The sequence below is a fragment of the Thermobia domestica genome, chromosome 6 (assembly GCF_964235325.1).
Source record: "Thermobia domestica chromosome 6, izTheDome1.hap1.1, whole genome shotgun sequence".
NCBI classification, from domain to species: Eukaryota; Metazoa; Arthropoda; class Insecta; order Zygentoma; family Lepismatidae; genus Thermobia; species Thermobia domestica.
The window spans coordinates 226994824-227014926 of NC_137459.1; the positions used below are offsets into that span (position 1 = coordinate 226994824).

Here is a 20103-nt window from a genome sequence, read left to right on the forward strand (position 1 = left end):
GTGACAGTATGCCCAGAATGTCACTTTAATCTTTTATATAAGAATACAGAAGATAAACACAATCAAACAAATGGATTTCCAGGAACAGTTTCCGATTCCTTTTGACTCAACTTACTCGTACATTTCCCAGAAGCTGTAGTTTTAAATTAATGCACTGTCAAGACCCAGGTTTCAAAAAAAAAAAAAAAAAAAAAAAAAAAAAAAAAAACTGGAAATATAATAATAATAATAATAATAATAATAATAATAATAATAATAATAATAATAATAATAATAATAATATGTAATTATGTACCTGTTTAATATGTGTATATTTATTGTCTTGTTGAAGCTTTCGTAATTTGGAAACATACCTTTGGTTTGCTTTTAACTTGCTAAAGAGCCTACTTCCCTAGAAAAATTTGCAAACTACACCTTCCAATGACTATGTATTGGTTTCTTCAAACGTATTGGCATGTATATTACATTAGGAGTCTAGTATTATTTGTTGATTTTTTTCTGGCTTATACATATCAATTCTATCTAAACACACTGTGAAATATAGTAACTGTCTGCGTTCTTAATATATAAGTTGGCATTTAGTGTTCACTTGTGAAATATCTAGTGGGCGTTTGTCCTAATTAAGCAAATTTTGTTAGACTTCTGTCCTATCTCTGGAAAGCTAGAGTGGGCTTTAATCCTACTCTCAATAAAATACACTCCACAGAGTATATATGTTGCAATTCTGAATGCTTGCTAGGCTTCAGAGAACACTAGCAAAATATGTTGTTTAAACATTTTTATTTAATTAATTTTTAGGAATTGGTCATGAGATTCTCGTATCTCCATTTGAAAGAAAATAATTTCTTAAAAATTGTACATTTAATTCTTAGAATGAAGTAGGTTGTATAACGTAATCCATGTATAACTGAAGAGCAGATAACGATAATAATAATTTTAGTAGTACAAATATAGTTGTTACCGTTGGAATTATCTACGTTCGTAACATTATTGCCAACTAGTCGCTGCATCATCGCAGTTTCGTGTGGTGGTGACGAATTTCAGAACAAAAGCGGGTGAATGAGAAAGGCACAAGACCTAAACGGCATAAGACTTAAACGGCACTAGTCCTAAACGACACAAGACCTACAATTTAGATCCAGTGCCTATATTTTTAGGACTTATGCTGTTTAGGTCTTGTGCTGTTTAGGATTAATGGATGTTACCCGCTAGAACAGCAGCATGAAGTTGCGCCCACCTGTTAAAAGAACAAATCGTAAGAGTGTTTCTGTGCAGGGTGAGGCGAAACCTTGGTTGACGAAATGGCAAAAGGGAGTCTTTGGATATTGGTACTCACAGTACAGTACTAGAAAAAAATATACGGACATCAGAGGCGCCGATGAGAAGATAACAGTCGAGGAACTTAAATAATCTTACACTGAGCTCAAATGAGGGATTATTTAAACAAGTTAACTTATTTGAAATGACTGTCAAATATATGCGTATCAAACAATATACGGATAGACTATGCGGTATATGTGATAGGTTATTTTTTTAAGTAAACACAAAGCCTTTCGTTGAGCTCTGAAACTATTAACAGTAGTCCTACCTGTAAATCAATTAAATTATGAATGGATCATTCGGGGGAAGAACCCAGCCCTCAATGTAAATTTTGGGTGGTGTAACAGAGTCCGAGTACATGGGTTCCGGCGCCACGGATTGGTATGAAATACAATGTCGAAAGAAGAAATTATTTGATTTCAGTACTCGTTAAATGACTATTGAAAATGCTAAATATTGGTATACAGTGATTTATTTGTAAATATTAAAAAAAATAGAAATTCGATAATACACAAATGAGTTTTAATGTTCACCCGTACTAAGCAATTTCATCTCAGGTTGCAAATATAACTGTATAATAATTATGAAAATTTACACATTGAGACACAACGAGAAAGGGCTGAATATAATACCAATAAACAACAATTTAAAAATACACAAAATTAACGTATAATAACAAATATAGAAAAAAATACAGTATTAACTCTGTAATTTGTCTTTTCCATACATTTTTCTTCCTTTATTTTAAGGATTACATCATCTCTGAATTTCTTTACTGGAAATTATCTTTCATTTAGCAGCATCCAACTGGAGCTCAGTCTTGTAAATGAAACATTTTAAAAAGTATAAATGGCGAGGGGAAGACTCGACAGGGAAATGGGAAACGACAATGCTTACCCGTCATCGGAAGCGTTACTTCTTCTTACTCGCCCAAATAAAGAGTCTGTTCTGTTCGCTCAAAACAGTACCTTGATAATAGTGAAATTGATTGGTAAAACACTGGAGCATGTAATTGAGGACTCGGAGGGAATTACACTATTCTATTCAATAAATTATCAACATTACAGTTTCCGTAAATAAATATCACAATACTTCTTTAGTTTGAATCAAATAGGAGACGTATATTATACTCGTAAACAAACTAAATACGCATTAATTGCGTCGTAGTAATCGTGGTTCATTGGCAGAGCGCTCGATCAATAGTCTGAAGGTAGTTGCATAGGATCCTGGAAGGTTTATTATTATTATTATTATTATTATTATTATTATTATTATTATTATTATTATTATTATTATTATGTTTTAAAATGCTTGGTGTCGATTGATCGGCGATGACTCATGTTTTATTATCTTCAGATATTTGAATGCTCGGATGTTACAATACTTGAACTTACAAATCACCAGGAAGAATAACACATGTCTGCAAAAGTAAAACAATGCTAAGCTGTTTCAGTTTAGTTAACTGATTCGTATGTGCTGGGGTCAGCTGAATCGAGGGATGGCAAACGTTTTATCCTGGGACGTCAGGATTTCGAAACACCTGGTGGTCATTTTTGAGCAAAAATATGAACACAAATATGCGATTTACAGAAACACTATTAACAGCGTAACACAAACTAATGTACAGAAACACGCACAAACGTGAGGACAAAAAAGTTTTACCGCCCTCAATCAGATTGCTTGTGAAATCGTCTTTTTTTTAAAAGTCAAACTTCTTTTGGAGCTTGTCTTTTTGTAGGTGGCTGCCGGAAGATCCCTAAACTAAATCCAGCAGTATTATGCCATCATTGTAATACTCCAGTTCTCTTGATACCTTCGTTCCATTTCTTTGATATATTGATGGAAACTCTACCCCTGCTATTCACTCACTGCTCCCACATTAGCAGGACAGTAGTCAAGGTATGAGTTGAGAAAACTGTCTTCTAAGCTCATGGAGCAACCAAGCTTTCTGAACCCGTGCAACATTTTTTTCATTTCCTTCTACTGTGGGTCCTTTTGGTGTCATGAAAACGTTTTGATGACCACAGTAAAGATAACCCAAGCCTCTTTTTGAGTTGGAGTCATTGAACTGATGAAGTCTTTGTCGGATATGACTTTTCTAATATCAGGGCCAACAAAATCTTGCGTACTTTCGTACTCGCAGCATTTGAGCAACAAACCGTGTAGCCAGAACAACCTACCAACGTTTCACAAATCTTACTAAATTCGTTTTATGAACAGATTTATTGTGCTTGGTTTTGCTTTGTAATCTCGTACTCTCATCCATGGCACATTACCATAGAATGATGTTCGGTCATCAGAGGGGAAAGTGAAAAAGATGAATTTTTAAAATTCCTGATATTAACTGTTGTGAGTATCTGTAATTGTTTAATGTGGTATTATTAGTCATTAAAATAGGTTTTCATCTTGATTGAGCGTTTAATATGCAAATATTTATTATAAACCGAAAAGAGTAGTCTATATGCGAATAGGGATGCGCACGAGTCGAGTCGATTCGAGATTTAAGCCTGTCTCGACTCGTCTCGAAAAAATGTTGTCTCGACTCGACAGTCTCTGTCTCGACTTGACTTGAATTCGAGTCGTAACAAACTATAGGAGTTAAAATATATGCACACATCAGCCAGAACATTATGACTACCTACCTAATTGTCAGTATGTGGACCTTTGGCACGGATAACAACGACGACACGTCTTGGCATGCAATGATCCTTGGTAGGTCGCTGGAGAGAGTTGACACTACATATACACACACTTTCTTGTAAATTCGAGGGAGGAGGCGATGCGCCGTGACGTCACGTTCAATCACATTCCAGATGTGTTCGATTGGGTTCAGAACCGGCAAGTTGGGGGGCCAGGACATCACTTGGGACTCGCATCTTCGTTCCTCGAACCATTCTATCACACTCCTGACCTTGTGAGATGGTGCATTATCTCGTCGAAAAATGCCACTACCGTTGGCAAACATGGTCGTCATGAAGGGGTGTGCGTAGTGTGCAAGCAGTGTGCGATACACCTCTTCCGTCACGATGCGTTGCTCGAGCTCTACTAGACACATGGATGCTCACGTGAATGTTCCCCAAATAATAATTAAGCCGCAGCAAGCTTGTCTCCGTCCCGCAGTACAGGTGTCAAGGAGCTGTTCCCTTGGAATACGACGGATTCGCACCCTCCCATCGTTATAATGAGGAAGGTATCGGGATTCATTAGACAATGCAATGCTCTGCCACTATGCCAAGGTCCAGTGGCGATGGTCACGTGTTCATTTCAGTCGTAGTTGCTGATATCGTGGTGTTAAAACTCACACATGAATGGGTCGTCGGCTGCGGAGGCCCATTGTTACAAGTGTTCGGTGCATTGTGTGTTCAGACTAGTGTTGTGAAGGCCTGGGAAAAAACGGAAATTTTGGGTAAAAAGACAGTTTTTACGGTTTTCCCGAACTTAGAAAAAAAACGGGAAATTTGGGTAAAATTGAAATTTTCGAATATTTTATTATATTATGCTTTCAAAATTAAAACTATTTTGTATTTACTAGTTTGGAGTTAAGATAATGGAGTACTATGTTTCTTGTATTAGAATAGGGAGATTTTGTGCACAACTCATCCAAACACTTCAAAGTTAGCACCGTAATAGAATGGAGTTATGGCTACAAAAGAAGCTAAAATATAATTCTAGTTAGCTTAATTAGTATAGACGCATTAAAATTACTTTGAGCAATCTTATGAAGTTCCCCCTTGATGGCAGGGAAGTGTTAAAATAACGGGGACAGAATCGTTTTAGTTAATACGTTAAATCAAACATATATTTTATAGAGATATCTTCCTTGTTCTATGTAAAATTTCCGGAAATTCTGAATCCATTAGAAAAAATCATTTGTTCGGAAATATTGGCAAAAACAGGAAAATATAGTTTAAAAACTATTTTAAACCTTAAAACTTAAAAGCCAAAGAAAAAATAAAAAAAAATAAAAATATGTATGACAAACAATTACGTATGAATGAACTTCTGTAAAAACACTGACTTCACACAACGTCGACCGACACACTATTGTTTGTTTATCGCTAGCGTTATATTAAGACAAAATGTAAAAAGCTTCTAGGGACCGTGTTCGGATTTTTGACGTTCGGATTATCGACTTCCTACTGTATATACAATATATTTCGCTAACGGAAAAACACTTAAAGCAATAGGTTTCAATTCTACTTTTTAGTTTTCTGATTTCTGGTAAAATCCCTCTCTATTTTTATATATTTTTCGAATAACTCAAAGAGAGAGATTATCTTATTTACACATGCACACATATACCACACAAGTGAGTGAATTTGAGGAGCAAGAAATATATTAAAGGGTTGAGTATGTGAAACTTCCGTTCGTTATTATTACAGACTAGCAGTATACTTGTTATTCGCTCGGGGAGAACAGTTTCATTCTGGACACAAGGGCACTAAAATTGTCACCAATGAACTTATTGAGGTCCAAAACTATGAATTCGACAATAATATCGGTAATTTTCAATTAACTTTACATGTCATCATTCCCCCTTTGAGTACTAATGGGACTGAATTTGGATTTAAACGGCCGGTAGTGTCACCGTTCGTAAAACTATCGATTCGACACTAATAACGGCCATTTTCAATAATTTTTATGTATCTTCTCTCTCCTTCAAGTTGTGGGGCCGAATTTGGGTTTAAAAGACATCGGAAATGTCACTGTCCATTTCTGCGACACCGAAAGCTATAGATTCGACACTAATATCTGTCATTTTCCCCTCTCCCCTTCCCTCAAATTGCACCTTCAAAGTGAAATAATAAAAGCCATCCCGAACCTCATTTACGTTTAAAATTTTATCGAGATCGGTAATATTTCCAAAAATTTTGAAACCATTAATAATAAACAAATAATTTGTTCGGAAATATTAGCAAAAACCGGAAAATATAACTTAAAAACTATTTCACTTAAACTATTTCACTAAACTATTTCACAAATTTAAAAATTTGAAGCCAAAATTTTCCAAACAGAAGTTTCAAACAAAAAGTTTACAAGCAAAAATTTCAAACAAAAAAATAAACAAAAATTTTGAAACAAAGTTTTAATCAAAACTAACGGAAACAAAATCTTTTAAACTAAAAATTTGGAAACGACAAAAAATTCAAACAAAAAAATTCAAACAAAATTTTGAAGCGAAAAATATTAACAAAGAAAAATTTCAAACTAAAAAAAATTCAACGAAAAAATGTTCATACAAAAATCAAACACAACATTTTCAAACTAAAATTTTGAAACAAAATTTTAAACAGAAATAATTGAAACAAAATATTTTAAACTAAAAATTTGGAAACGAAAAAAAAGTCAAAGAAAAAATTCCAACAAAATTTTGAAGCGAAAGAAATTAGCAAACAAAAATTTCAAACAAAATTTTGAAATGAAAAAAAAATTCATAAAAAAAATTCAAACTAAAAATTTTCAAACAAATAATTTTACGCTTCCCGGTTAACCGTCAAACTTTATCCGGTTTTTAACTATTCGATTAACAAATAAACCGTTTTCATCAAATTTATCAGTGAGTGCAAAATGTTGAACGAAAATTTTCAAACCAAGATTTTTAAACAGTAAACGATAAAATGTTAAACAAAACTTAAAACTGAATGCAGCAAAGATTTGGAAATCATCAACCAATCAGATTGCGTGAAGGATAGTGATCAACCAATCAGATTGCACGAAAGATAGTGATCATCCAATCAAATGGCATCAACAATAACTTTGCCAGTGTCAGATTGCATCACCATGTAACTTAACTTCAGTGTTGTAGCATGTATTGCCTTTAGACTATGAGTCATAAGATCCCATAAGGTTAGCTTTCAGATTTCTAAAGTTCAAGGGCAAATCAACCACCACCAAAGATCTTAGACTATGAGCTGTGACTAAAGTTCAAAGTATTGTTTCAAATTTCGCGCCTTATATTAAAATTCTGTTTATCACAATTCCCAAATTGAAAGAATACCTCTCTCGATATACCTATCTTAAAATTAACCATATCATTATATGTTCAATAAAGTCAATAAGGTCAATAAGGTCAATTGTTTACCTTCGCAGAACCAACTGTTTTCTAGAAGTGTGTACTCAAACTTAAGAAGTACCACAACAAAGGAAATGAATCACTGTACACTACCTCATCAAGGTCAATCAGTGGTATATCGTATTGCTTACGTTTATATTTGGTCCATAGCCGGGAATAATCAAAACTAATGACGTAATTTCATTTTGACAATTCTCAAATTATCCTACAAAGTTTCAATGTACCAATGTCCTCGACCCCTAATCCCATCATATGTCAATAAGTGACCAGGTGAACATACTAATATTTGACAATGATTTACCCAAAGAATGAGATACCATCCAATTTTGAGAACAATTACCAATTATTGATTTAACAATAAGAAATGTACCCCTCCCAAAATTTAAGATTGGTACACAAATACACCTGTGTATTATGAGAAAAAGTAATAAATCCTGTACTCATTCAATAAGAAGGCCGTATCAAGAAAGATAAAATAGGACAATAAACTTTAAAATTTGAATATTTGTCCATAAGAGGGACACCTACTTGTTATTTGATAATTCCCAAATTTAGTACATGGTTCTATGTACCCCAACAAAATTTAAAAAGCAATATAAAAATGTAAAGGTAATAAACCTCTGCACTCATTCATCCTTATCAATGGAAATAATCACTTCGAAAATTTACTTTTTGACAATTTTTTACCCATGAAAGGAAACGAAATTTATAATGGTATATATTAAGAACCTCTATTATTATACCAAATTGGGCAATTTCCTAACTTTAATGGTGAGCCAATGTAACTGAAAAATTTTAAAATGGAAGCATCGATGTTCTCATGCCTTATAAAAGAAAGTAGACCTCTGAACACATTGATATACTTATATAAGGTAATAAAACCGCATCAAAGGGGACCAATAACCTCCGAAATTTGAATTTTTCACATGTTTATCCATAAAAGGGATCAAAATGGACCACCCAAATTTATACTAATACATATTAAGGTCCTATAGTACTATATTAAATGTTTACATTTGGCAATTTCTAAAATTTAAGATGTCGGACCAATGTATTCCTTCATTTTTTTCAACGGATGCATCAATGTATCTATATCTTAAAAATATAATAGAACCATATACATGCCCATATAATCATATAAGGTAATAAGACCTCATCAAAATGAAATAAAATGGGTCCATAACCTCCGAAATATGATTTTTTTGTAGTTCTTTAGCCATGAAAGGGAACGTGATGGATCACCCAAATTTATAGTGGTACATATTGATGTCCTATACTATAATACCAAATGCTTATATTAAACAATTTCCAAAATTTAAGGGGTGGGCCAAGGTATCCCTCCCAACTTTTAAAAAGGGTGCAGTAATATACCTATGTCTTATGTAAGATAATTGACCCTATGCATACCCATATAATCATATAAGATAATAGGATTTCATAAAAGGGAATAACCTACACAAGGGAGGGTCCCACACGTTGTCGCTAAGATCTGATTGCCACATAGCACATGTAATAGAGCATCATGAGAAGTGAAGATGAGCAAAAAATAAGGTGCTATGGACCAGAATGATATGAGCTATGGGGCTTCAAAATTTGAATATCTAAAAAATTATATCATGGATTTATGTACGTTTAAAGTAAATATTTTGAAAACCGTTAAAGCAATCAATACAAAAGTTGCACACGATGATGACAACACAATGGCCTTTTGAAAACCGAAAACAGTGTTGCCATAGTAGAAGGAATGTTGCCAACTCAGCATAAAAATATTTTGTTTCAAATAGCACGATATACTGGTGTGCACAGATTTGAAATGCACTATTATCACTAAACATAACCCTGAGGTGTAGTGGTACAGTGTTGCATAATATTTGAGCTGCATTTGTTTAAAATGTCCAATGGAGAATTATGATATGTGGCAACAGAGGGTAATAAAGAAAAGAACGAGAAACAAGTGAGGATTATGCATTATGCTTCTGCAAAATTCCCGATGAATAAGCAGATAACTCGCGAAAACTAAATGATACACGCGAGGAAAGAAACATGTGTTTTCTAATTCAGTAAACTGGTTCTCGATTATCTTATCAATATTTGGAAGAATTCTTTCTCGGTTTATGTCTTTCGTGATAAGTGACATATTCTTTTACTTCCTCTCCTAAATACCATATGATTATGTTCGTACACTTTAACATTATCATATTCACATTCAAATATAATTATTTTATTACTACCTCATTTTGTTTCAAGTCGGCCAGGATACCCGTGTGGTCTGGAAGGCTAGACAACCAACATATTAGGCATCGCGGGCTCCAATCCCGCCTTGGACATTTTTTGTTGTACCTTCCATCTTACATTTCATTGTAATCTTTCTCTTTCATAGTGATTCGGATCCCACTTTACATTCCTACATAGATATGGAGCTGACACAGGACGCAAAAATGGCATCACTCAATTTCGTTTCCCAAATGCATCACTATTTTGTGACACTGCTGACATTTTGCTATGTTATACTATCTGTGTTATGAATTTGAACTAAATTCGTAGTATGATACACAGATTCCTTTATTACCATCTGTTGCCACGCATCATACTTCTCCATTGTACATTTACAGCACACGTAGCTCCAATTGTGTGCAACACTGTACCACTACACCTCACTGTTTTGTTTAGTGATAATAGTGCATTTCAAATCTTTGCACACTTGTATATAGTGCTATTTCAAACAAAATATTTTATGCTGAGTTGGCAACACTGCTTCACCTATGACAACTGTTTATGGTTTTCGATAGGGCATTGTGTTCTCATTACATTGGGCAATTTTTGTTTTGATTGATTTAACGGTTTTCAGGATATTTACTTTAAACCTACATATTTCCATGTTGTATTTTTTTTTCTTTGAATATTCAAATTTTGAAGCCCCATAGCTCCTATCCTTCTCGTCCATAGCACCTTAAATTTTGCTCATGTTCGTTTCTCATGACGCTCTCTGGGGCCCGTGGTGGCTCAGTGGTAGAGCGTTCACCTCTGGTGCTAGGGGTCTCGGGTTCAAACCCTGCTCCCGCCAAGTGAACTTTGTGGTGGACAAACACCGTGTGCGTATGTTTTCTCGGGGTTCTCCCGTTTCCTCCCACTTTCTTCATTCCACCATTTCATTCATTACTCATCATCACCGTTTCCTTTAGCCTAACCGGCATAACCGTGGGACGTAAAACTCAAAATTTCATTTCATGGGGGCGCGGTGGCTCAGTGGTAGAGCGTTCACCTCTGGTGCTTGGGGTCCCGGGTTCGATCCCAGTCCCCGCAAAGTGAACTTTGTAGTGGACAAACATCGTGCTCGTGGGTTTTCTCGGGGTTTTCACGTTTTCTCCCACTTTCCTCATTCCACCATTTCACTCATCTCTCATCATCACCGTCTCCTTTAGCCTAACCGGCATAACCGTGGGACGTAAAACTCAAAGATTTCATTTTTTCATTTCATTTCATGACGCTCTATCAGATGTGCTATGTGGCAATCAGATTTTACCGACAACTTGTGTGACCCTCATGTGTTAGATCAAAACCAAACACGTTGTCATACTAATTTTCAACAATCTTTTACCCATAAAAGGGAACATGGTGGACCATCCAAATTCATCATGATACATATTGATGTCCTGTACTATAATACCGAATGCTTAAATTGGAGAATTTCCAAAATTTAAGGGGTGGGCTAAGGTACCCCTCCCAAAAATTTAAAGGGGTGCACCAATGTACCTATAATTTATGATAGAGAATGGACCTCTATACATGACCCTATAACCATATAAGGTAATAGAACCTCATCCAAGGTGATAAAATGGACCAAAAACCAAACACGTGGTACAGCGTATTGCTTAAGTTTATATTTTGGCAATTTTGTACCCCTAAAAGTGAACGAGGTAGACCACCTAAATTCATAGTGATATATATTAGGGTATTGTACTATTACACCAAATGTTTAAGTTTGACAATTTCCAAAATTTAAGGGGTGAGACAAGGTACCCCTCCCAAATTTTTAAAGGGGTGCATCAATATACCCATGTCTTATGAAAGGGAATGGACCCCTATACACGCCCATATAACTATATAAGGTAATAATACCTCATCAAAGGGGATTCATTAGGTCAAAAAAAAAAAAAAACGAAATTTAACTTTTTGACAATTTTTTACCCATGAAAGGGAACGAGATAGATCCGAATACTAATAGAGGTACATACAATTGTTTTCGGCTACCATACCCAATTTTTAGATTTGGCAATTTTCAAAATTTAAGGGGGTGATCCTATGTACCCCTGCCAAAATTTAGGGGGTGGACCGAGGTACCCCTGCCAAAATTTAGAGGGTGTGGTTCTAGGTACCCCTAGGTCATTGACCCTGGGTCAAGGTCATTGACCTTTGACCTATGACGTCAGAAATGTCGGGGTCAAAGTCCAAAGTTAGATCCGGTCAGGCCCTTACTAGTGAGATGCAGAAAATTACACATACAGAGACAGAGTGTTCTTATCTTACAAGTTAGTCATACTTGATATTTGTGAGACTACTTTCACATACATCTGTAAAGTTGCCTTGCCCTCCTCCCCCCCTGGAATTTCAAATTTTGACCTGAAAGTAAAATCAACCGTTTGGCTTTTGTGTGTTGTTTACTCTTTGGAAGAAACAATCGGTTGTTTCGATAAACATTAACAGATATATACAAAACAAAGTTGGGGCAAACTCATACTAACTCCCTCAAAATCAAATTTCGATTCATAACCAAAATCAATCTTTTGTTATTGATTGTGTTGAAGACAAAATAGTTTGTTTCGAAAACCTTCAGGATATATTTGCTAAATAAAGTTTGGGGCTTCTTTACATTGTCCTTCAGTTTCAAAATCGGGCTCGAAAGCAAATCAATCGTTTTCTTTTAATTTTCATTGAGTATTTTGAATAAAGAAAAAACAATATTTTGAAAAAAATAGGAGATATTTAAAAATAAAGCTGGGACTAACTTTGCACTGACCCCACTTTCAAATTGTGATGCGAAACCGAAGCCTATTGTTTGTTTGTCAGTTGTTACTGATTCTATTGAAAGAAAGGAGTTTCTTACTAAAAGTATTAAGTATTGCTACGTATAACAAAAACAATATGAGTCCGCTTCCAACATTGATCGCCATAAAATGAAAACGATATGATATAGCAAGGCGTGGTCATCTATAATCTATTAAGCATCCCAAGAATATATTGGGTCTCCACTCTAATATCTCTACTAAAACTAGAAGTGATATAAATTTTAACCACTTAAGATTTCAATAATAATTGAAAAAAAATATCATGCCATTAAAACTAAACACCACCACGTGGTTTATATTTGACACTTGTTTAATGTATAAAGAGAGAATAAAGCACTATTTTTATTCAGTCTTTGTTAAATCAAATAGTATATTTTTCTTTCTTCTCAATTTGTAATAAATAAAGCAATTTTAAAGCGTTATTATCTAATCTGTATTCGTTGTGTTGGAACTCCTTACTATCAAAGTATAAAAGAAAGTAATGAAATACCGTACTGGTTTCTTATGGAATCTGTATCGTATCGGGTTTTATTATTTGGCTTTTCCTTTTAAATTTCATCATAAAATATGTTCTACTTTCAATTGGTATTAATTATTATGTTCAGTAGTGTACGCAAGGGGAGGGATTTCGGGGTTTGAAATTGTATTTGAGCAAGGTTTTATGTAAAAGAAGTAAAACATATATACAGGGGTACACAAAACATCTTTAAGAAAACACTTCATACAGGACACGTAAGTTTGGGCCTAAATTTTACAACTCGGGTTGCGGTTGCCGATCGTTTTTGTTTTCAATATGTCATGTGGAACTTCCTCTTCCGTCAGCAGTAACCTGTTCATCCGTGAGTGTCGTGGTGTGAAAGTGGTGCAGCAAATGGTCGACCTGACAGACTTCCAAAGAGGCATTATCCTTGGTGCCCGTCTGGTTGGAGCTTCAGTGACAACAGTCACGAGGGCATACACAATTCATAGGCAAACGACGTCTGGAAAGCACAGCAGTGGTCGAAAGACAACCATATCACATAGGGACCGGAGGGCATTAAAACGGATTGTAGCAACTAAAAGGAAGACCACTGCAATGAGAATTACGTCTGAACTCAATTCTGGCTTACAGAAGCCGGTTTCATCGAAAACAGTGCGACGAGAACTTCATAAAATGAAAATTCATGGCAGGGCCGCTATCGCCAAACCCCTGGTAACAGCAGTAAATACGAAGAGGCGTATCCAGTAGTGCAAGGACCACAAGGCGTGGACTCATGAGCAGTGGAAACACGTAATGTGTTCCGATGAATCGACCACCTTGTTTCCAACAGCCGGTCGTGTTTACGTATGGAGAACACCGTCGCAGGCCTATGATACAAACTGTCTGCTCCAAACTGTAAAGCACTGGGGGTGGTTCTGTTACAGTATGGGCAGTGATATCGTGGTTTTCTTCAGGTCCCATTATAGCCCTGCATGGAATGATGAATGCTAAGGCTTATGAGGCCATTTGGGGGTCCAGGTTCTACCCATGACCCAAATATTGTTCCATGATGGAGATGGCTTTTACCAAGATGATTTGGCATCCTATCACTCTGCAAAAAACACCTCATACGAGAGACCAACTGATAATGAGTACATGAAAAGTAGTGACTATTGTCACGAATAAATGTATCATAAAAATCCTTTGAAGTTTGATACTCATTATTATATCACTTTTACATATTACTTGAGATGCAGACAATAATTGCAGTATTTGTAGAAAGAATATTACCTAACTGATAATGACTATGATAATTGTTAGGTTTCTAAAGGGATGAAAACTACTCTTCCTACTCTGGGAAATTAGTAATTACGTAAGTTCCTATTCCCCTTTACAAATAAAGAACTGTATAAAACATATAGCACTGGAAAATATATTAAATTCTAAATCGGAAACTAGAACTTTACATAGTGTTTTTTCTCTGCAACAGATATTCCTTTAGCTTTACTGGAAAATGTTACTTTCGTCAAAAATATTTAAAATTGAAAATAAATTGCAATCGAAAGAATTAATTTCTATATAATCATGCCAAAGCAGTAAGCTGTCATTTCTAAACGGAGCAGGTAAGGTAGAAACAGAAAGGAAATAAACTTAAATAGAAAATTTGTTCTGAGCCAATGATCACAGAACAGTATGCTGTGTTAAAAAGAACATTTCCATTGATTTTGTCTTGTGCGTCGATGCAGTTGCAAGGTAAGTTCCAGAGATTGAGTGGGTCAGTGACTCAAGTGAGTCAAGATTTGTGAGTGGGTCATTGGATCGTGTGTCAACAAGACGTGACCCACCACCCATCGAGATCCACTCTGGCTCACTTACACACTCTAACCCTCTGACCCACCGGCCCATTCTGCTCATTGCATTGTCGACAGCATCTTCTGAACACTAGTGAATTTGTCTACGTTTTACTTTTAAGGCCTTCATTTTTCCTCTTACTTTTGGATTTCGATATTTGCGATTGTAATAAAAGAAATAGGACTTACTTCTTGGCTTTTGAGATACAGCCTGTGAGTTTTTAGAGTAGCTAACTACTGGGGGAAAAATGAATCACCTGTAACACAAGAATTACTATATTAAAATATAAATGCGATTATATGTGACTATGTGACCGAGATCATCACGGGCAAATTGCAAAGTCAAATGAAATTACTTTTGATATATAGTGGAGAGCTGCATAAGATGGGACGGCTCATAAAATTGGACGTTGGCAACACTGCTCTATTAAGAGCGCTGAATAAGCCAGTTCGAGTGTTAGTGTGTGAGGTTGAAGTGACAGGACTATAGTTGTGAGGAGCTGAAACAAGAAATAGTTGCGTAACAGTTGCAAGTATGTGTCAACAATGCGTTCCTAAAATATTTGAGTGGTATATAAAATGCGCCTGTACTGTTATAAGCGACAGTTTTGATCTAGTTTTTCTGTTTGGCAACTATATAAGTATGTGAATGTTGCCAAAGGATGAAGGTGTCATAGGTATTATGTTGTAAAAGGTGATAAAGGTGGAACAGAAGGCTAGTTCGTAAGATGGGACAGTAGTTGCAAACTTAAGATGGGACAACGTCCCATCTTGTGAAGTTGGCTCAAAGCAATTATAACAATCGTTGAAAAAGTGTAGAACGAAACATCTTACATTTTAAGCTTAGTAAATAGGTCAATATTCCTTGAGGAAGCTTTCAGACTGCATAACAAGAATACTTCGGGCAATGAGAGAATTTGAATTCGCTGCCACCTGACGCCATATAGCGTCATTGATACCTATTGCTGTGTGCCATTGACGCCATTTGGCGTCAAGAGGTAGTTCTCACTGTAGACATGCTGTGTAAAGTGATATAGAGCTTTTACACCCTCTACGAACAGTGTTGCTCTGGTCATTTTATGTATCTGTTTGGTATCCGCTAGATGTAGCTAGTTTATTGCAAAAGGCTAAATGTTGTAAAGGTGTAGGTGACACATTGGGTTGAGATATTGAAATCAAGGTGGCAGCAAAAGACTTTAAGTCCAACTGGCATGAACGGTATATGGGGCGTTTGTTCATTTTAGTCTACAGCGAATTCCAATGTCTATGTTTCGCATAAGCGTAACTTTGTCCAGATGGTTGGGTGGCGGCGAAAATAATTTGTTTGAAGGGGGAGGGGAAAGGTCAACATTCTAAGTACAAACTAAAGCAAAAATTACTTGTAAGTTACCATTTATAAAAGTTACATGAAATTTGAGGGAGCAATTGTCCCATATTGCACTCGTGTTTTTGGATTCAACAAAGAAAGTGTTGATAAGGTTTATTTGACTTATTAGAAAAAGTGTGTAACGAACATGGATTGATTGCTAGTAATATCTACTAGTGAGATGAAACAAGCATGAAAACTGGCGTATATTGTTTTAAGTGCTGGGTAAGAAGAGAGAGAGAAAAAAAAACAAATAAGTGATATTTACAACTGCTAAGAGGGATACAAATGTAAGTGTTGTGGTAGGTAATGTTCCAATACGTCTGATGAAATGTTCAACCGGCATTTATTTTCAACAGAAAAGAGGAGCAGCCAATATTATTAGACAAAGTCCTTGGAGGTTAGATTCAGTTAGTAAGAACATATAGATCACTGCAGAGTTTTTCTCTGCATACATCAAACATTTCGCTACTCATGTTCAATCGTCACTACAGAATCCTGTATCCCTCACTGTAGATAGACACACGTCTCATACTGTACATTTAGCTATATTAATTTTGCTTTCCAGAACATAATCGTCCTTCTCAGTTTGCTCAACACTGTGCTCATAAAGTACAGCCGTTGGATGTTTCTATATTCGGCTTTTCGGCCCATTGGAGAAGTACTACCATGAGGCTGTTCAAGTGTGGCTACGCCAAAATCCTAGCAGATCCTTCACAGAACATCAACTGCCAGAAGCTTTCAATATCGCATGTGGTAAGGCAGCTACCGTAGCGAATGCTGCAAATGACTTCAGTAAAAGACAGACATTTATCCTATTGATTGTACTGTTTCAACAGACCACGATTTCCTAGCTCCTTTAGGCGGATCTTTGCGTAGTAGCTCTACTAACCCTTCAGAGAGTGGTTTCCGCACCGGCCGTTTACAAAATTCACGATCACTTCATGGAGGCAAATTTACTGCCACACAATCTACAAATAAAGCTGCTGTGATAGTGTCGACATCATAAGAAGTCGATAATATTAACTACCATCCACATCCAAATGCGTTAGCCGTACGTCTGAATCATCACTGGTCAATGTTGAGAAGATAAGTTCTCCAAACTATTTCCAAGTTAGGGAAACACGAACAAGGACTGTTCGTAGAAAGAAAATATAAGTACCAGTATTAACTGCATCACCGTACAGAACCAGTCTTCGTGCCGAAACATCCTTATCATCTACTTGTGTAGGAAAACTAAAATCTACTCCACAACACAGTGCATAGTACGAAGAACAATTATTACCTTCTATGAAGAGTCGTCTCAAGTTATGCTTTATACACGCCCCGGAAGTAATAAATTTGACACATCTGATGAATGGTACTGTTTGCTGTATAGCGACCAATACAGTACTTCAACAGAAGAATGGATTCAGTTCTTGCAGCGTGACGGTTGGTCACCACTAATAGTATTTTGGTGCAACTGGGAATGTCTACTTTTGTGTAGAGTGCAAAAAAACACGAAGTAATAACATGTTCCATCTTAAGACACGATTTGTCCCAACTTACACGACATGCTTCATAAGGTGTTACACTTCAGAGTTTTTTTCAAACTATGGTTTTCACATTTGTTATTTCTTTGGTACAAAAATATTTATATACCTTTGAATTCAATGTCCAATGTTTCCAATGAGCACATTTGTATTTTATATTTAGTAGTAGTCTCTGTAAAATAAATATGAATTCCAAAAGTGTCCCAACTTAATGCAACTCTCCCCTTCTATACGTGGTTAGGCCACAATCCCAACTGGGAAGTTATCATACTTGTATCGATTTCATTATAATATATATCCTAAGGGGAGAGTGGGGATCCGAATATTTGCCGTTCAAGACGTTCAATTTAGAGAGCTGAATTCAATATATTAACTCTTTATTAAAAATAAACAGAACATATCCTATCATTTTTAAGTTCTCTTTTACACGGGGGCGGCATTTTCTATATATATTGGAAATTGGTAGTGGGTTGATTTGTAAAAAAAAATCCAAAACGATCGATATTAGTAGAGAAACAAATTGAGAAACAATTATTAATTGAGAAACAAAAAACAATACAGTGCTTCGCATTATAGATCCACTGCTTTCTATTATAATAATTCCTGAAGCTTCTGTTTATTATATGGAGCATTCAGAGCATAAGACAATGAAGCCATAAAGATGTAAGAAAAATGGACATAAAATTTATACTGCAAGCTTAATTACACGGGCATTTTGAATTTGTACGGGACGCTTAATTATACGAAAAATTATATATTTTTTTCCTTTACGTTGGTCTAGCTTACCTTGCTTTCATACTTTCAAATTTCATCCTATTTTACACAGAAAGGTATCTGTAAGCCAGAAAGGAAATAAGTATATATGATAATTACATTTAAACTCATCCTAATTTGAACATGACAAACAGTTTACCATTGTATATCGTAAAGGTCAGATCCACCTGTATTGTAACAGAGCAGTGCTTGAGACATTGACCGTAGCAATTCGAACTCCGATTAGTGATAATTTCACAGTCTTGTTTTATTACAAGGGTAACCTCTTTAGCCAGTGGAGAGGAGGGCGTGGATCATGAGTCAGAGTTGATGACGATGAGTTTTGATGGGTCGGAGTTGCTCACAATGGGCCAGAGTGGTTCATGGTGGGTAGTGGGCCAGAGAGGGTCACAGTGGGTGGCGGGTCAGAATAGGTCACGGTATGTGGTGGGTCATGGTGGGTGTGGATCACGGTGGGTCCTGGGTCAGTGGTTCGTGGGTCACAATGGGTGTTGGGTCAGTGGATCGTGGGTCAAGTTTTCATTGGCCCACATTGTTTCTTATGTGTAAAATTGCATCAAGGAAAGTTGAACAGAATGCCACATTAGGTCTTACCACAAAGTTAACACCTGTAGAGAGCTAAAAGTAAAGTTTCAATTCATTTCATTGCTGTTGTAGTAATAAGTGAATTTTTTCTTCTTTCTCCAAACACCTATTGTCTTTCACAGCTCTAAGGCAAGTGATTTTTTTTTGTTATGCTCATTACTATCAATTAAATTAGAACGTCTGCTAAGAATGAGGTTACCGCATATCTTTTATTTTTTTTTTATACAGAAAACCTTTTTTTGTGTTGCCCATTCATGTGTTTTTAGGATATCTTCGTAGTTAAGTAATTATTACCTTAATGTCTCATTTTTTTGGTTATTTCATTATTATCAGTGGGTTTTGTCGTAGTATTCCCGTTTCTTCCCACTTTCTCATTCCACCAATTCCTCCATTATCGTTCTTGCTCTAATCTCCATGCCGAAAGCGTCGGTGGACCACTGATAGGCAAAATTGACGGCCCCACTTCCGTTTTGAATTTTATACCACCAACGGCAGAGACGCGACAAACGCCAATGAACCACAAAATTAGTCCCCTGAAATATGTTTAATCTCCTATATGCGTGATTTGTTTATATTAAGGTGAGTTTTGAAAACACTAAATGAATCTACCCCGGTGTAGGCACAAACCACCAACTTTATGGTTACTGGGCGTGTGTTCTTCCGACTTCGTCAAATAGGCAATGAAGAAAATCACGCTTCTAGAGGAATAAATGATCAACGTCTTTTAATTTGACCAATGTAATTTTATAACAGAATGACGCGCATCTATTTACTTTATTTCATATTTCTCCCGTATTAAGTTTCTAACGATCACTGGCATTGCCTTCTAAATTAATACAATTATACGCACTCATCTCGCATTTTTTTTTCACATTACATTATAGAGGCAGGGTTTTTTCTTGAACCTGGAGCTCACTTTAGAACAATTCGCCAGAAAAAATAATATGTAATAATAACCGCTTTTACATGACTGGCACTTCGTCCCTTCGCGATTCATGTTGATCCCTCTGGGATTCTCCGCGACGAATCGAAGGAGCGCGGACCAATTTAAGGTCCAGGCTATTAACCTATCTTTAC

The 20103-nt window shown here is 35.9% G+C and overlaps 1 protein-coding gene across 2 annotated transcripts in view; it reads left to right on the top strand.

The window, feature by feature from the left end:
• Apoltp (Apolipoprotein lipid transfer particle) overlaps nucleotides 1-20103 on the top strand; it is a 6186292-nt gene that overhangs the window by 2950850 nt on the left and 3215339 nt on the right. The gene's annotated exons all lie outside the window — the stretch shown is intronic.